We start from the raw sequence: 20,457 nt of genomic DNA, 5'->3' as shown, positions 1-20,457 counted from the left end.
GTGCAGGATCTTCCTTTTCTGCTAACACTCAACCGAATCCAAAGGAGCATTGTAAAGCAACTGTCACGAGGAGCGGTAAAGAGTTGGTAAGTGAAAAAGGTGAAGAGATTATAGAAGAGAACAATATGGATGGGGTGCCAGAAGAAGAAGACATGGTTGGTGGAAGGGAGAACGCTGCTAGAAATGCTCAGTTCGCGCCGCGATCTCCCTTCGCGCCGCGAAAAGAGCAGGTTTTGCCAGCAAAGGAGCAACCTGAATTGGAAGTGAAAAAGGATGCTGAACCAAGGAAGAAAAAGAAAGGGGAGAAAGGTGTGAGCGTCATTCCAACCCAACATCTACCCTATCCACATGCTCCATCAAGGAAGGATAATGCTAGGCATTATGCACGGTTCATGGACATCTTCAAGCAACTCCAAATCAACATTCCATTTGCTGATGCGTTAGAACAAATGCCACGGTATGCAAAGTTCATGAAGGACATTCTTACAAAGAAAAGGAGACATATGGAAGACGAAACCATATTGCTTGATGCACGGTGTAGGGCCATCATCCAAAAGACTCTCCCAAGGAAGGAGTCCGATCCGGGCCGAGTTGTTTTACCGGTAACCATTGGAAGCACATACATTGGTAATGATTTGATTGACTTAGGCTCTAGCATAAATTTAATTCCCCTCTCCATTGTTAAAAGATTGGGGAATGTTGAGATTAAATTGACAAGGATGACTCTACAACTAGCCGACAAGTCCACCACTTCACCATACGGAATTGCGCAAGACATGTTAGTGAAAGTGGACAAATTTTTGTTTCCGGTGGATTTCGTGATAGTGGAGATGGATGAGGATCGTGATGTGCCTCTAATTATTGGAAGACCTTTTAGGAAAACAGCCCGGATGATGATTGACATAGATGATGGACTAATGAAGGTGAGAGTGCAAGACGAAGAGGTGACCTTTAATCTTTTTGAAGCTATGAAGCATCCAAACGACAAGCATGATTCTTTCCGAATCGATGCAATTGAAGAGGAGGTAGTGGAGGTCGCGAACCAAATTCACATTTCTAATCCTCTAGAAATATCCCTTATCGGAGCATGCAATGTGTTGACCGATAATGAGGAACGAGAGATCGAAGCAATGTTGCATGAGTTAGAATCTTGTGGTGAGCTGACTTATCAAGAAGAAATGACGGAAGACTTGGATGCGATGAAGAGAACGGAAGAGCAAAAACTAGAGTTGAAAATGCTTCTTTCACACTTGAAGTATGTGTTTCTTGGAGATGAGTGTACTAAACCGGTGATTATAAGCAACACATTGTCCACACAAGAGGAAGACAAGTTGATTCAAGTATTGAAAAAGAACAAAGGTGCAATAGGATGGGTGTTATCCGACTTGAAGGGTATTAGTCCGGCCTATTGTATGCATAAGATCATGATGGAGGAAAATTTCAAACCAGTTGCGCAACCTCAAAGGCGTCTAAATCCATCGATGAAAGAGGTAGTCCGGAAAGAAGTTATCAAACTCTTGGAAGCCGGAATGATTTATCCTATATCCGATAGTGCATAGGTGAGTCCGGTACAAGTGGTTCCCAAGAAAGGTGGCATGACGGTTATCAAAAATGATAAAAATGAGTTGATTCCGACGAGAACGAAGACCGGGTGGAGGATGTGTATCGACTATAGAAGATTGAACCAAGCTACAAGGAAAGATCATTTCCCACTGCCTTTCATGGACCAAGAGTTGGAGAGGTTAGCCGGCAAAAATTTCTACTGTTTCCTGGACGGATATTCGGGGTACAACCAAATTTCGGTAAATCCGGCCGATCATGAGAAGACATCTTTTACGTGTCCTTTTGGCATTTTTGCTTACCGAAGAATGCCTTTTGGGTTATGTAATGCACCAGCCACATTTCAACGGTGTATGCAAGCTATATTCTCGGACTTAATAGAAGAATGCATTGAGGTGTTCATGGATGATTTCTCTGTTTATGGATCATCTTTTGAATTGTGCTTAAAACACCTTGATGTAGTTTTGGGGAGATGCGTGGAGACCAACCTAGTGCTCAACTGGGAAAAATGCAATTTTATGGTCACCGAGGGTATAGTACTTGGTCACAAGATTTCTTCTGAAGGGCTAGAGGTGGCAAAGCCAAGGTGGAGGTTATCGAGAAACTACCACATCCAACTAACATAAAAGGGATAAGGACTAGGACATGCCGGTTTCTACCGGAGATTCATACAAGATTTTTCAAAGATAGCAAAGTCGTTGAGCAGTTTGCTCAACAAAGGTACGCCTTTTCTTTTTGATGAATCATGTCTTAAAGCTTTCCTAGATTTGAAAGAAAAGTTGGTCACCGCACCCATAATCGTAGCACCAAACTGGAACCTTGATTTCGAACTCATGTGTGACGCTAGCGATTATGCAGTTGGTGCGGTGTTAGGACAAAGAAGCGATAAAAATTTTCATTCCATACACTATGCTAGTAAAGTGTTGAACGAAGCACAAGTTAATTACGCAACAACTGAAAAAGAATTACTAGCCATAGTATATGCATTGGAAAAATTTAGAGCTTATTTGATTGGTTCAAAAGTGGTAATCTATACTGACCACTCGGCGATAAAATATCTGCTTACCAAGCCGGATTCCAAACAAAGGCTTATTCGTTGGATCCTTTTATTACAAGAGTTTGATCTAGAAATTCGGGATAAAAGAGGTTCCGAAAACTTGGTGGCGGATCATTTGTCTCGGTTGGTCAATGTAGACATTACAAACAAAGAAGAGGAGGTGAGAGAAGAATTTCCAGATGAAAAACTTTATGCGATTCAAGTGAGGCCTTGGTTTGCTGATTTTGCTAACTACAAAGCAACCGGTTTAACACCGGGAGACCTCACTTGCAATCAAAGAAGGAAATTCTTGGCAGATGCAAAACATTATGTTTGGGATGATCCTTATCTGTTTAAAGTAGGAGCAGACAATATTTTGAGAAGGTGTGTAACAATTGATGAGTCAAGAGACATTCTTTGGCACTGTCACAACTCTCCGTATGGAGGTCACTATAGTGGTTTGAGAACAGCCACTAAAGTGCTCCAATCGGGCTTTTATTGGCCATCTTTATTCAAAGATGCGCATGAACATGCGAAGAGTTGTGATACATGCCAACGGAGTGGAGGAATAGGAAAACGGGATGAAATGCCTCTAACCAACATGCTAGAAGTGGAAGTTTTTGATTGTTGGGGTATTGATTTCGTTGGCCCATTCCCCTCTTCTTTCTCAAATGAGTACATACTAGTGGCCATTGACTATGTCTCGAAGTGGGTAGAAGCAATTGCCTCACCTAAGGCCGATGCCAAAACGGTGATTAAATTTTTAAAGAAAAACATATTTTCACGTTTTGGTGTGCCTAGGGTGTTGATAAGTGATGGAGGCTCACACTTTTGCAATACACCTTTAGAAAAAGTTTTGCAACATTATGGTGTAAAGCACAAGGTGACCACTCCTTATCACCCACAAGCGAATGGTCAAACGGAAGTTTCAAACCGGGAAATCAAACGTATTCTTGAGAAAACAGTCTCGAATTCAAGAAAAGATTGGTCTTTAAAACTGGATGAAGCTTTGTGGGCGCATCGTACCGCCTACAAAGCACCTATTGGGCTAACTCCGTTTCAAATGGTGTATGGGAAGACTTGTCATCTTCCAGTGGAAATGGAGCATAGAGCATTATGGGCTCTTAAGTTCTTGAATTTCGACTCCACTCTAGCTGGAGAAAGAAGAAAAGGTCAACTCCATGAATTGGAGGAATTAAGGAATGATGCGTACCATTCGAATAAGCTGTACAAGGAAAAGGTAAAGGCATACCATGATGGAAAGGTCCGTCATAAGGAGTTTCATGTTGGACAGATGGTATTGCTTTTCAACTCGAGGTTGAAGTTATTTCCTGGTAAGTTGAAGTCGAAGTGGTCAGGACCTTTTGTTGTCAAGGAAGTACGGAATTATGGAGCCATTGTGATCGAGGATCCAAAGTCACAAGATAGTTGGACTGTTAATGGTCAAAGACTAAAAATCTATCACAGTGGTGATGTAAATCGTGATGTGTGTGTAATTTCTCTATCTGGACCGGGCTAATCGAGGTACCGTCGAGCTCTTAACGACGTTAAATAAAGCGCTTGTTGGGAGGCAACCCAACGTCGTAAGTATGCATTTTATATTTCACTGTTGTGTTGATTTTCAACTTTGCTAAAATTTGAGAATTTGGGGTTCTGTTTTTCACAGTTCGCCCCGCGACTCCAGTTCGCGCCGCGAACTGAATGAAGAGTCTCAGGTCCCGTCGCGAACACTGTTCTCCCCGCGAACAGTGCGTGACAGAATCACTTAAGTTCTGTCAGGTTATTTTTTTTCGTTTCAACACCTTTTCAAAACGCCAACTTTGCCGCGCGTTCATCTCCATTCTCAAAAAACCCTACCAAAAAAACTGCGAATCTTCATTTCCCAAATTCCTAATCTTCAATTGCTAGCAAAGAATTAGTGTTTCAAAAGGTATGTACTCCTCAATTCCTCTTTTCTAATCCCTTTTGGGTTTTACATTTAGGGTTGGTTAGAAATTGAATTTTTTTTGTAGATTGCCTCTTGAAATCATTATGCATGTTTGATTTAGATTAGGATTAGGCTAGATTTGAAAACCTTGACTGTTGGGAGTAGATTGCTTCCCCATTTTTGGAACCCTAGGAAGCTCTGGGAGATTTCCTGGTTCGCAGAGTTCGCGCCGCGAACGGGCCTTCGCGCCGCGAACTGGAAATTCCAGAGCCATGTTTTTGTGCTGATTGATTGCTAACCCTTTCCATATTTGTTTTGTGGTTGCTCTGTTGTTGAATGCAGATGTTGAAAAGAACCAAAACCACGGCGCCCCCTCAATCCCATTCAATAAGAAGGTTCATAAGCGATGAACACGAGGCAAGATTCGAGAGCTTAGTCAAGAGAACCATCTTACCAGAGAGGTTCATCTGTTTAGCTCCAACTGGGACTTATCATAGTGTGGTTGCAACTTTTGAACGATGAAGGTGGATGAAACTGTGTGAACCAGAAGCGGCGATCAACTATGATATCGTTCGGGAATTTTATTCAAATGCCATGCATCAAGCGGAGGGGACAGCTTTCATCTATCGATCAAGGGTAAGAGGCAGGATTGTTTCCTTTGGAAGGGATGCCATTAATTCATATCTGGGTAATCCCCTAACTCTTGGAGAGGGCGAGTGTTGTGAGTACCGTACCATGGAATCAGCTAATAGGTGGAATCTGGAAGCGGTAAATGCTACCCTGTGCATTAGTGGAAAATCCTTTGACCTCAATGATCAAGGCCATCCAAAATTATGGAAAAGAGAAAATTTTAATTTGGGAGCTAGGGCTTTTCTTGTGTTGTTGTTGAGTAATATTTGGCCAAGGAGCCACACCACCACGATTCCTCTGGACGTAGGGTGTTTGTTATATTGCATTATGGTTGGGAAATCCATGGATGTAGCATCCATCATCGCGGAAGAAATGAGAAGGATAGTTTTAAGTGGAACCAAATTCGGCGGTAAAGCAGGTGTACTCGCATACCTAGGGCTGATCATGGGACTTTGCTGTCAGGAAAATGTTACCATTCCAGAGGAAGTATACTTATCTATCACCAAGGTGACCAATGACGCATATCTGAATAGGTTCTTACAAAACCAAAGTGATAGGACCGACGCACCTGGAACTTCAGCATCCAGAACCCGAACCAGACCCCGACCCCAACCCCACACTACTCCAGTGTTTGATCAGACGACGTTTGCCAATTACTGTTGCGAGAGCTTTGAGGCCTCTAGGAGATCTCAATCATTTATCTTCGACGCTTTGCAGCAACAGTTCCAGAACACTTTCCTGGCACCTGAGGCCCGCTCATTTCCTTCTCAGGCTGAATATGTAGCATATGCTAATTTGCCTGAGGGCAGGCCAGATTTTATGGGGGGAGCAGGAGGTGGTGCAGATCCTAATGATGAGATGGAGGATGTCCTTGGTGATGTAGGTGGTGGCCAAGAGGAAGAGGATTAAGGAGTTAGTGAATTTGAGAAGTTGTTGTTATTTCATTTTGAGTTCTTTGTATTAATTTTGTCTTTGAAAACTTTTGATGTACTTTTGGGGTGGCTCTAGTTCACCAAAACTTTGTTTTTTTATTAGTTGTTTTGACAATTGCATGAATGCTATTTGAGATTTAAGTGTGTTTTAATCAAATTTTGGTTTACCAACATTTTTGTTTAACTGTTCTTGCTCTTAAGTCAAGCTTAAAGCAACCGAGAAATGATCATAAAGAAAGAAGCATAGGACACTTCGAGTGGTGATGATAAGAATTAGTGTCGGCATTTCAAGGTACACTTTATCGCTTTCTAGACTTAACATGAGTAGTTAATGGTGTGTGCAAATTCCAGATCATAAACTCATTGAAATTTATGTCATTTTTGAATCAAAATAGGACTTAACCATTTGTGAGGAAGCTTTCCATTGTACACTAAAAAGCGAGAAACCGAGCATTATTTTAACTCATTCTTATCATGCTAAATCATGCATCAATCTATTTTTGTGTGAAAATTTTGAAAATGATAGAGGCATTGTTTGTGAGAAAAACCACTTGACCAAAAAGTTTGAATCAACTAACCTTGTGAGGAATAATCCTTAGTTAAACTCCTTTGAGCTTATTTTAGGATTCATTTGATTGATCATTGTAAAATCAATTGTAAAATTGTGGAATAAATGAATCCTAATTTCTTTCGTGTCAATTGAAACCTCAAATCGAGTTGTTGAAAATTTTGCCTTTTGCTTATTTCCAAGTAGGGAGCATTATTGAATAAATTTGGTTTTGGAATCTAAAGTTGGGGAGAGTAAAATGAGAAGTGATTAGAAACTTGGAAAAGTGAGTTTTTATGAAAGGGTGAAAATTTGAAAAGAAACAAGAAAAAGAAAATACCCTTGAAGCCATAGAGCAAAGAAAAAAGTAGAGAAAAAAAATAGGGATTAAAGAAAGGGAAATTGTGTAGAGTTGAATGTTTAGGAATGCTCCCTTAGGATAGGCAACTTTGTTGAATTCTCTTAATCATATCCTTTCTTGTAACCTAAGCCACATTACAACCTTTGAAAGACCTCTTGATTCTCATTTTTCACATGATTTGGTATTTGTTGTGATAACCGCATGATTTGAGTTGTTGTTGATTTAATTGCTTGGATGAGTGAAAGTAACCCTTCATGTTATTCATCATTATTATGATGTGTGTGTAAGTTTGATTCAATTTTGACATATATGGCTTTGATTTCCATTGGAATGATTTTTGCACTCAACCATTTTCCTTATTCATGTTTTGTCTAGAATTGAGATAGGTGGATTGAGAAAAATTGCCAAACACTTTTGAACCATTTGAATGTCCTTGGTAAATCCTTGTTCCAATCTTTTGTGTCATTGTCTTGGTTGTGAGGGTGGAAACTTTTGTTTAGGGACAAACAAAATGCTAAGTTGGGGAGAGTTGTTAGGGACCAATTAGTACTACTTTTTATATCATTTTATTGGTCCCTTTTACCAAAATTTGATATAATTACACACTTTTGTTCTTATTAATTTGTATAAATGCAATTAGATTTAATTTATTTTGTTTTGAATAGTTATTTCACAGATTTTTTCAGTTTTGTAGAACTTTTAGTTGAAAAAGCTTTTGGAATGCAACACCACATCTTGGATGAAGCTTGCATAACAAGGAAGCTGGATAAGCATCAGTTCGCGCCGCGAACTGCCTTCGCGCCGCGAAGGCTGCGAATCCAGCAAGCTGGTTAAGGGCCAAAAGTGTTGTCTTTCAGGAAAAAGCTGTTTTGCCATTTTGATGTCTGCCTTGGAATAGCTTTTCTGCTTTGGATGAGAATGACCAATTAAGGAAATGTCAATCCTTTTTGTAGAGAAAAATACATTATTCTAGAGCATTCATTCATTATCATTCACACTTTGACATTGAGAGATTTTTGTAAGAGAGAAAACAGAGTTTTTCTTCTTTAACATTCTGCTTTGTAACAATGATGATGAGCAGCTAAACTCCCTTTTGTCAAGATTGGAGGTAGTAGCTATTCTCATATGTTTATGTATTCTATTTGATTTATATATATGATAAAGATTGTTGATGTACTGATTACTGTTTTTGCCCTAAGTTGAAAACCAGATTTGAGTAGTTGTCGAGAGAGATTATTTGAGTCTTGACATAAAACAGATTTTCAAATAGTGAATAAGTTGTAGAGATAGATTTATTCATTACTCTTCTTTGGTATTAAACATTAAAGATTGCTATAAATGACTTTGAGAGGATACTTGAACATCATCAATAATCTTAAATTTATATAGTTATCATAAGGAAGCATAAGCATTTGAAATAGTGAACTCCAATCTTGTCAATCTTTTACATTTGATTAAAACCATTTTACTGTGTTAGTGACATTTACTCACAAGATAATTTTCCAACCAAAACAACCTTGTTACTTTCTAAACTTATAACAAATCGGATTATAGAACGGTGGTAATATCAACCAATCTCTGTGGATACGATATAAAAATATTTGTCGAAGATATACTTTTCAACAACAACCCATTGAATCTTCAAGAACAGTCAGATACATAATCAATGGTCTTCCTTCCACGGGTGGAGATAGAATCGGAGGTTCAGACAAATACTCTTTAATACTATCAAAAGCCTTCTGGAAATCCTCGGTCCAATCATGAGACTGATCTTTCCGGAGGAGCTTGAATATCGGCGCACATGTGGCATTCATGTGGGATATAAATCTGGAGATGTAATTCAAGCGACCAAGAAAACCTCGGACTTTCTTTTCAGTTTTGGGCGCAGGCATCTCTTGTATTGCTTTGACCTTTGCAGGATCAACCTCAATACCTCTTTCACTGACAATGAAGCCCAATAACTTGCCAGAACGGACTCCAAATGTGCACTTGTTGGGATTCAGACGAAGCTTGTACTTCCTCAAGCGCTGAAAAAGCTTCAACAGGTGCTCTACATGTTCATCTTCTATTCTTGACTTAGCAATCATATCATCCACATAAACCTCGATCTCCTTATGCATCATGTCATGAAACAGAGTAGTCATAGCTCGTTGATACGTGGCTCCGGCGTTCTTCAAACCGAAGGGCATCACTCGATAACAGAATGTTCCCCAAGGTGTGATGAATGTTGTCTTCTCCATATCCTCGGGTGCCATTTTAATCTGATTATATCCGGAAAATCCGTCCATAAACGAGAAGACTTTGAATTTTGCTGTATTATCTACCAACATATCTATGTGTGGTAGAGGGAAGTCATCTTTCGGACTAGCTTTATTTTAAGTCTCTATAGTCCACACACATTCGTACTTTTCCGTCTTTCTTAGGCACGGGCACAATATTGGCCACCCATTGAGGATATGTAGAAGTCACCAGAAACCCCGCATCAATTTGCTTCTGAACTTCCTCTTTGATCTTTACTGCCATATCGGGATGTGTTCTTCTGAGCTTCTGCTTCACAGGCACGCACTCAGGCTTCAAAGGTAAGAAATGTTGCACGATATCAGTATCTAGACCAGGCATGTCTTCATATGACCAGGCAAAGACGTCAACATATTCTCGTAGTAACTCAATCAACCCCTTCTTAACAGACTCTTCCAGGAGTGCCCAAATCTTCACTTCTCGCACACAATCCTCAGACCCCAAGTTGACTGTTTCCAGATTCTCAAGATGCGGCTGAATGATTTTCTCTTCATGCTCAAGTAGACGGGTAATCTCGTCAGGAATCTCTTCAACATCATCTTCTTCCGCCTCGAATACAGGGAATTCAAAGTTGGGAGACGGTGTTGGATCATTATGTTCAATGGGTTTGATTAACCTGCATAATGATTTTGGATATAAAAGAAGCTTTAGAACTCGAACAGGGCAAATCATTATGCAGATGAAAAGATTGATTTTATTCTTATTTTTTAGGTTTTTTGTGATCACCAATTTCATGCAAAAGCGAAAAGGGAAAATAATTGGAAAAACAAACATTTAACATGAATTTATTGAATGAAAGTATCATTGAATTTATGCGCCAACAATGTCATAACTTCTCCTTTTGGCATAGGAGAAGGGTTTTTTAAACACAATGAACATTACTTCGACTTATGGATAACCGTTGGAATATCCACAGCGACCCAATTATTGCAGATTCCTCCAGGGATGACGAAATTGCCAGAATCCTCTGCATCCTCTTCCAAAATGGCAGCAGCCTCTTCGTCTTGACCGGTGTGGATGAAACCTCCACTCTTGAACAAACCTTGCTCGTTGAAAGCACCAGAAGAATACCCTATGCCAGCTCGGGATTTGTTATCTTCCAACTTGATCATTTGGCCCAAACCGGCAATTGCACCATGCTCAATGGCCAACTTCGCATCTTTGTAGGAAGCAAATGAGGGAGTTCTCTTCCCAATAGATTTAGCAATAGATAAAGCTTGGAACGGAGTTCCAACTTCATCCTCAGCATCTATATATGAGAAAGAAGACAAATGGCTTACCAGGAGAGCCTTTTCTCCCCCTACCACCACCAACTTCTTATTCTTTACAAATTTCAATTTCTGGTGTAGGGTGGATGTCACGGCGCCAGCCTCGTGAATCCATGGTCTGCCTAAGAGACAGCTATACGATGGGTGAATGTCCATAACCTGGAAGGTAATCTGGAAATCACTTGGTCCAATTTTGACTAGGAGATCAACCTCTCCAGTCACAGTTTTACGAGATCCATCGAAAGCCTTCACAACTACTCCACTCTGCCTCATGGGAGGTGATCGGAAAAATAGAAAGTGTACTATTTTTACCGATGTAGTAATAAGGAGTTTTATTTCCAAGTATCGATCTCAAGGATTGCGTAGGAAATACTTATTTTAATTTGATTCTATCAGAACAAAAAGATAATGGTTGGGTTGTTTGGGAATTTATAATAGTAAACACACAAAGAGTAAAAATAATTGATTAAGATAAAAGATGCTAGGGTGAGCGGTTGAGTTAACCGGTTATGAATTCAGTCAAGATTTCCTTAATACATATGAAACATTCAATCACCTAACCTCAGAATGTTCTTACTTAAGTCCTTAAGGAAGAAACTATTAAACTACCAATTCTTACTGAAATGTCCATTCAATTAATCATTTGTTTTAATCATACAAAATATCATGGTTTAAGGTGATTTACGAAAGATACTAGTCCTAGATGATGCATTCATAAACCCAATTTGTGAAAACCCTAACAATCACAATCCTGTTATTGGAAGTCATAGATCAATTTGTATTTGTCCGATACAAAAGCATAATAACATCACACAATTGAATTGAAATACGTAACATAGTAATCAAGAAATCATTGGTTCAAATTCATAGCATGCGATAACATCAGGACCACCCCCTAGCATCATGGGGTTTAGCCTCTCATAGTACTTAAAGAATTCATAATGTAAAAGTTAGACATTACAAAGAATTAGGAGATTTTGATCTTCAATGGTTGATGCCTTTGAATCTCGTCGTCTTCGAATCCTCCGTAGTAGTATCTTCTCCAATGCAATGTTTTCTTTCGTCCGTCAAAAAGTCCCTTCTCCTTTCTCTTCCAAGCCTTCTTATAGCTTCAGATCAATCTCCTCCAAGCAAAAGGTCCAAACTACCCTTAATGAGCAGAATAGGTTCACAAAACAAAAGTTTAGGTTTCCAAGCCACGCCCAATAACACGGGCAGTGTGTGTACACACGGGTGCCCGTGTGTGCTCTCCAAAATGATTATTTTTAGATTAAGTTACAGGGGCATCAACAGGGGCCGTGTTCCTACACATGGGTGCCAGTGTTAACTCTCTGTTTTTCTACATGTCCAACAACACGGGCAGTGTTGTGGCACACGGGTGCCCGTGTTGAACTGTTGTCCAACAACACGGGCAGTGTTGTGGCACACGGGTGCCCGTGTTGAACTGTTGTATTTTCATATTTTTGCCTTTCTGAGTATCCCCAACTCCACTATTAGTGCTTTTAACCCTGTGCAACGGCCTATAACAATAACACTACCAAAATGAAGCGTAAAAGAGACCTTTTTGACATAAACATGTAATAGAATGAAAGGCGATACCAAACTAATAAAACATGATAAATGACTCTGAAACAACTAGAAACAAACACGGATCTTACCAAAGTGATGAAAATACGTTGGATTAATGGTGGGAATTCAATGGAAATGGTGACCGATCACAACCCCAAACTTGTCTCATTGCTTGTCCTCAAGTGATGTATTGAGTCCAAAAAAGGTCACCCACGAATTCATTTCCCACAATGCAACCTTGTCCTTCACAATTTGTGTTCTTCCTTTCCAATCAAGTTTCTGGTATCTCCGACTCAGGCAGTTTGCCACATTTCCACATCAGAAACCTCGTCACCTGCAAGCTTTTCACACACTCACAACATCTCTCAGGGTTAGGTGTGTACACTCACAGCACAGTATACAATACCAAACTCTTAACTTTGAATACATTCTAATGTCACTACCACAGCAAATTCCACACACTTTTCGAGGTCTTTTTGGGTTGTAATGGGGCTTGGGTACGGTGGGATAAACAAAAAAAATGGATAACAAAGGGTTTTGAACTCGGTAGTCATGTTGCGTGATTCTTCTTTCTCTTTTTCTCGTGCATCACGTATACTCTGGGGGTTAATTTCACTCTTTTGACTCTTTTTCTACTCAAATTTTTCGAGCATTTTATATGTGCTAGAGTCTTAAGTCTCGGCAAGTGCATTTTTCTCTTTTGTTTTTCTTTTTTTTCTTTTTTTTTCTTTTTTAAGGAACATACATACTATTTCTCTTTTTGTATGATCTCTTATTATGCACTTGCCTTCTCTTTCAAGATTTCCACCCCAAACTTAGTTTTATTGCACATCTTGCAATTCACACAATCATACCGAGTTATGGAAAAAAATGAATGATTAATAGTTAACAGGGGGTTTATGATGAATAAATGCTTAATAGTTAACAGGGGGTTTATGATGAATAAAATGGCTAAGGCTCAACGGGGTTCACGAAGGGAAACATACCGATAGGGATGGTTAGAAAGGCCCTGGCTAAACAAACAACTTGCCTTAGTGTGTGTTATCATGTTGTGATGTGTCAATAGGACATACGCAAAATCATAGTGATAAAGTCATACCTGGATGAACTCTCATGCTGATATTTAGTGTTTGGCTTTTTGTGATCTCACCATGTTGGTTAGCTTGCAAGCTCTGAAGCCTCCTCGTGTCATATGGTTTCTTTTCTGATTCGGTTCTACCATACCGCTCTCTTGGTCCGGTGTCCCCAAATTGTGTCCGACTTTACTTTCTCATGGTTGCATCAACTTCCGGGGTGCCTTATCAGCCTAAGTTTGAGGGGTGTCCTTCATCCACTACCATTGATCCCAGATTCGTCCAACCAATCACTCTATCCACACAAGTAAACCACAAAAAAAAAAATACGGCGACAACAAAAATAAAAGCTCAAGAACAAAACAAATTGAAAGTGAATTAAACATGAAAGGAAAACCCCCCCCACACTTGAACTAAACATTGACCTCAATGTTTAAATTCAAGCACAAAGGGGACTCACAGCGACTACTATTAATTTATTGCACTTGTGTGGTTTCCTTCCATTTTGAGGTGTTTGTGACTTTGCCCGTCTAATTCTCCTCCTCCTCTACAACAAAATTTTAGCACACACAAAGAAAAAGAAAAATGACATAAATTAGCAATCAAACGTGTGGGTTGCCTCCCACGAAGCGCTTCGTTTAACGTCGCATGGCTCGACGGTTCATTTCCCTTATCATGGGGGGTATTTTAGGTTCAAAACCTTGTTGCACCTCTTGTCTATAACTCGGACGTTGTCTCTTTTCTTAGTGTGGACTCCTTTGTGCCACGATTCCTTTTTAACCTTCCTTTTGGTGTTAGGAATCTTTCCGTTTAGGGTGGCTACTGGCAGTGGTGAGACTTTGATAGTATTCAATGTCCTGATTAAGCCCACTTGATACTGCGATTCTGTATCTTCCTCCATCTCCTGGTCTTCAATAGCATTCAATGTTATTTCCTTGTTGTGAACTTTCAAGGTTAACGTGCACTCATCCATGTCGAGCTTGCATCGACTCGTCTTCATGAAAGGTCGACCCAGAATGATTGGTGCCTCATTGTCTTCAGGTATGTCTAGGATTACAAAATCGACTGGAAAAGTCAAGTCCGATATTGTTACCAGCACATCTTCAGCTATACCATATGCATCTTTTCTTGAGTGATCCGTAAACTTCAGATTGGTCTTTATATCACTGATATTTTTAATACCTAGCCTGTGATAGATCGATAATGGCATCAGATTCACACTAGCTCCAGAATCTATTAGTATCTTTTTGAAGGTTCTTTCTTTGATTGTGCATGGTACTGTGACGGTTCCTGGATCCTTTTGTTTGTTAGGAATGTTCTGCTCCAGGGAGTTTGCATTATATTGTTCCTTACCGGATACCTATTCTTTAGTGGTTGGTTTCTTTTCAGCCATTACCTCTTCCACGAATTTCTTGTACATGGGCATCCTTTCAAGTGCTTAAAACAAAGCCATATGACCCTCAATCCTTTTAAACATTGTCATGAATTTCTCCAAGTCTGACTCACTAGGTTCCTTCTTTGTCATTCTCTGAGGATAGGGCAACTTAATCACCGGTTTAGTTCCTTTTGTAGTTTCTTCTTTAGTCGGCTCGCTTGGTGATATCATTTTTTTCTTTTTAGTAACCTTTTTCTCTGTCGTCGTGACAGTATTAACATTCTCCTGACCTCTTGGATTTTGAATTGTTTCACTTGGTAGGGAACCTGGTGTTCGAGAACTTGCCAGTTGCTGTGCTATCTGTCCCAGCTGAACTTCAAGATTCCTTAGGGAGGCGGTGGTATTTTTCTGATTGTTTCTAGTCTCTTCTTCAAATTGCATATTTTGAGCTGCCATCTTTTCAATTGCAATCTCCCAATCTGCCTTCTTTGGGACTTGTTGTTGCTGTTGTTGATATTGGTTTTGATATTGGCCTTGTACCTGCTGTTGCACATTCCCCTTCTGATCTTTCCAAGCAAAGTTGGGGTGATTCTTCCACCTCGGATTGTAGGTGTTGGAATAGGGATTGTTTTGCTTTAAAAACTTGATATCTTCTATCTGTTGTGGTGTTGCAAATTAATGAACAGTATTGTGTGGTCCATTACAAATGCCACACACATCGTTTGGTGCCTGTTGTACTTGAGCCACTTTCTGAGCACCTATGTTTAGTGCCTTCAATCTTTTCTCCACCTCTGCAACAACTGCTTCTTCAATTTTTACTTGTTTGTTTGTTTCAAGCTTCAAATCAATTACCGTAGATTTGCTTGACACCCTATCATACAACTCCAGATGCTCATTTGAGGCAATTGCTTCAGTTATCTTCTTCATTCCGGTGGCTGTTGCAAAGTTAGCTGAGCCACCAGCTGCTGAGTCAAGGATTTGTCTCGTTTGAATTCGAAGACCATTAACAAACATTTGCATCTGCTCAGTTTCATCCATGTTGTGAGTAGGACAAGCACTAGGATTCTCTTGAATCTTTTATAGGCATCTCCTAGTGACTCACCCTCCTTCTGCTTGAAGTTAAGGATCTCGTATCTTTTTATCAGTGACACAGATGCGGGAAAATATTCCTGCAAGAATGTTGTTTCCATGTGCTCCCATGTAGTGATACTACCAGCAGGTAAGGAATAGAACCACTCTTCAGCCTTATCTGCTAAAGTGAATGGGAACATACGAAGTCAGACTGCTTCTTCGCTATGTCTAGGCATTTTCAGTGTTGCGCTCATGGTTAAAAATCTTTGCAGATGCTTGTTGGCATCTTCATTCACTCTTCTAGAGAAGGACCGTCTTTCGAGTTGATTGATGGTGCTGGGATGCAGATGAAATTGTTCCACATTAACCGGTTGGTTGACAATTGTCATACGACCACCCGGGGTGTTGGTTCCACCATAGTCACCGAGGAGTCTCTCTGGTGGTGGTGGATTAGCAGCCATGATTTCAGGAACTGTTTCTGCGTCTGAATCTGAATTCTCTGAGTGCACTGAAACAACTTCTTCCTCCGCTTTCTCTGCTAATTCCAGTTTCTTTCTCTTAGCTTGTCTGAGTCTAGCGCGAAGAGTTCTTTCTGGATCTGCGTCAAAAGGAAAATCCGCTGAGGCCTTACCTCGCATAAACAAGTTAGACAAATATTAGAATTGAATAACAAAATTGTCACAGATAAAATTTTAGTTGGCGAGCAACAAAATTTCGATAGAATAGAAATTAAAATATGTAGTTTTGCAATCCCCGACAACGGCGCCAAAAACTTAATCGGAAAAATAGCAAGTGTACTATTTTTACCGATGTAGTAATAAGGAGTTTTATTTCCAAGTATCGATCTCAATGATTGCGTAGGAAATACTTATTTTAATTTGATTCTATCAGAACAAAAAGATAATGGTTGGGTTGTTTGGGAATTTATAATAGTAAACACATAAAGAGTAAAAATAATTGATTAAGATAAAAGATGCTAGGGTGAGCGGTTGAGTTAACCGGTTATGAATTCAGTCAAGATTTCCTTAATACATATGAAACATTCAATCACCTAACCTCAGAATGTTCTTACTTAAGTCCTTAAGGAAGAAACTATTAAACTACCAATTCTTACTCAAATGTCCATTCAATTAATCATTGGTTTTAATCATATAAAATATCAAGGTTTACGGTGATTTATGAAAGTTATTAGTCCTAGATGATGCATTCATAAACCCAATTGTGTGAAAACCCTAACAATCACAATCCTATTATTGGAAGTTATAGATCAATTTGTATTTGTCCGATACAAAAGCATAATAACATCACACAATTGAATTGAAATACGTAACATAGTAATCAAGAAATCATTGGTTCAAATTCATAGCATGCAATAACATCAGGACCACCCCCTAGCATCAGGGGGTTTAGCCACTCATAGTACTTAAAGAATTCATAATGTAAAGGTTAGACATTACAAAGAATTAGGAGATTTTGATCTTCAATGGTTGATGCCTTTGAATCTCGCCGTCTTCGAATCCTCCGTAGTAGTATCTTCTCCAATGCAATGTTTTCTTTCGTCCGTCAAAAAGTCCCTTCTCCTTTATCTTCCAAGCCTTCTTATAGCTTTAGATCAATCTCCTCTAAGCAAAAGGTCCAAACTACCCTTAATGAGCAGAATAGGTTCACAAAGCAAAAGTTTAGGTTTCCAAGCCGCACCCAACAACACGGGCCGTGTGTGTACACACGGGTGCCCGTGTGTGCTCTCCAAAATGATTATTTTCAGATTAAGTTACAGGGGCATCAACACGGGCCGTGTTCCTACACACGGGTGCCCGTGTTAACTCTCTGTTTTTATGCATGTCCAACAACACGGGCAGTGTTGTGGCACACGGGTGCCCGTGTTGAACTGCTGTCCAACAACACGGGCAGTGTTGTGGCACACGGGTGCCCGTGTTGAACTGCTGTATTTTCATATTTTTGCCTTTCTGAGTATCCCCAACTCCACTATTAGTGCTTTTAACCCTGTGCAATGGTCTATAACAATAACACTACCAAAATGAAGCGTAAAAGAGACCTTTTTGACATAAACATGTAATAGAATGAAAGGCGATACCAAACTAATAAAACATGATAAATGACTCTGAAACAACTAGAAACAAACACAGATCTTACCAAAGTGATGAAAATACGTCGGATTAATGGTGGGAATTCAATGGAAATGGTGACCGATCAGGAGGCCCCTGATATGACAACTTCGAAAGAGTGGTCTTCGGCAATACACTCAAAGATGACCCAGTGTCCACCAACACATTGGACATGGCATCATCCTTGCAGCTCATAGATATATGTAATGCCAAGTTGTGGTCTCTTCCCTCCTCGGGGAGATCAGAGTCACAAAAACTCAAATTGTTACAAGCGGTGATGTTTGCAACAATGCTATCAAATTATTCTATCGTGACATCGTGATCCACGTACGCCACATCCAACACCTTCTGCGGAGCTTCTAGGTGTGGTTCTGAATTTAAAAGCAATGATAACACATATATTTTGGATGGCATTTGTAGAAGCTGGTCTACAACATTGTACTCGCTCCTTTTGATGAGCCTCGGCATCTCATCACAATCTTCTTTCGCATTGCCACTCGGGCCAACAGAAGCAGGAGATTTCAATATAGAGGAGGGCTTAGCAACAAGTCCCGGATTCGGAGTGCTCACAGCATTTCCAATCGGGCGTTCAACAAAACCAGTATCAACACTTCCTCGAGCATCAGCTTGAGGCTTCAATGGTGCTGAAAACACACGACCGCTACGGGTCAAACCACTAACATCAGCAATATTAACAACAGATGAAGAGGGCAAGGACACTTCTTTCCCATTTTCCACTGCTACAGCATTGTAGCGATAGGGAACCGCCTTCTCCGAAGAGTACGGCACAGGGCCGGCAGGCTTGATGACGAGAGTAGGTGAAGCCTTTTGCTTGCTACCATCATACTTGATAACAACAGGCTCAGGTATCCGGAATACCGGAGAAATTACATTGACTTCGACAGCATCTTCGTCAACATTTCTATTCTGAAGGATCTCAATGACTCCCTCATCCAACATCTCTTGGACATCTTTGCGCACCTGGCGACAACCCCTCTGATTGACAGAACATACTCGGCATACATCGTGGTTGTGCTCATAATGACTATAATCACACAATAAGCGATGCATCTCAACCAGCGACTGTCGGATATGACTGAGATATTTAACTTTGTACTTGCCAGGGCAACCCTGGACCATATTAACAGACTTCCCATGCTCGGGCAATGGGTTCTTCTTCATGTTCGGACCTACGTCCTCAAAAAACAAAATCCCACTTCTCACAAGGTCTTGTACCTTGGTCTTCAGAGGATAACAATTCTCCACATCATGTCCGGGAGCACTAGAATGATACACACAATGAAGCTCAGGCTTGTACCACCACTGGGGGTTAACAGGTACAGCGGGAGGGTCTCGCAAAATGATCAACTTTCTATCAATCAGAGATGGATAGAGTTCAGCGTAAGTCATCGGAATTGGATCGAAGGTGACCCTTTTCCTCTCATAGCTTGCACTGGCATTGTTGTTGTTGTTTCGAGGCTGGTAGGCCTGCTGTTGCGGACGCTGTTGTTGTTGCTGATATTGCTGAGCTTGTGGTTGTTGTTGATAATGTTGAGCTTCCCTGAAAACAGGTGCTATATGAGCCACTTGATGCTGATTGTCATCTTGCGAGCATACATCACAAGATGGCTGAGAGGGCATGTATTTCCTTTATACTTCTCGAAGTCAGGCACTTTGAATTTAATAGGGATCTTCATATTGGGCACGAGGCACAACTCAGCAGCACTCTTACCAAAGAGGTCCTTCCCCCTCAAAGTCTTCAGTTCCTTGCGAAGCTCAAGGAATTGGTCTTTCATATCATCCATCTTCTCATAAACGTCTGGGCCCTCAGATGGCTCAGAATGGTAGATGGTATCTTCGCCCCTTGGTAGCGTGTGCACAACGGGAGGTGGCACGGACATGACCGGGCTAGATGTCGGCAGAGAAGCAAGAGTAGGGGCGAAACCCTCAGGCACAAAGTTGGCAGGCATTCCCCAGGGGAACCCAGCTGGCATGGATGGTGCAAAATGAGCAGTTGCAGTAGGCACAGTAGAAGTTACGATCTTATAAATGACCGTCCTCTGGGGAGGAGTTGATGGCGTTGGAGAAGACTGGCTTTGAGCGGCCAAGAATGACTCCATCAAGGCAGTCAACCTGGCTACTTCCTCCTTCAGATCACGGTTCTCTTTCTCTAGATGATCCATCAGTCTCGAAGAATTGGCTCTGGTGTAGTACCGGTGAGTCAGCTTGTCTTTAAAATAAATGAAGAACACAGAGTTAGACCATAGGACAAGAAGTCTGGAGCAAAACCAGCTTATGCACATGATGCATGCAATGTTTGTGCATATGATTTGTTTTTATATCAGAGGAACTTTTAGAGTTCTATTTGCAAATTTCGGGAAATATTACATTTGTATCACATATGGAAATGTCTCATCAATAATATCTGGAAAATATTTTTACACCAAAGAAGTACAACATCGCTAACCAAGATACAATATAAGAGAAAAGGAAAATGACCATCCTATGGATCCCTAGAAACAATCATCTAAAGCTCGGGACACAGGAATATAAGATGCACGAAGCCTCTTCACCTCCTCCTCATAGGCTGCCTCCATATCTTCCTTCTCCTTGGCGAGTCGATCGTACTTCCTCTTCCAGAACCTAGAAGACTGAGGAAGTAGAGAAGTCCATGCATCATTAGG

The sequence above is a fragment of the Lathyrus oleraceus genome, chromosome 7 (genome assembly GCF_024323335.1).
Source record: "Lathyrus oleraceus cultivar Zhongwan6 chromosome 7, CAAS_Psat_ZW6_1.0, whole genome shotgun sequence".
NCBI classification, from domain to species: Eukaryota; Viridiplantae; Streptophyta; class Magnoliopsida; order Fabales; family Fabaceae; genus Lathyrus; species Lathyrus oleraceus.
The sequence above is the reverse complement of the archived record's forward strand: the minus strand, read 5'-3'. Positions refer to the sequence as shown.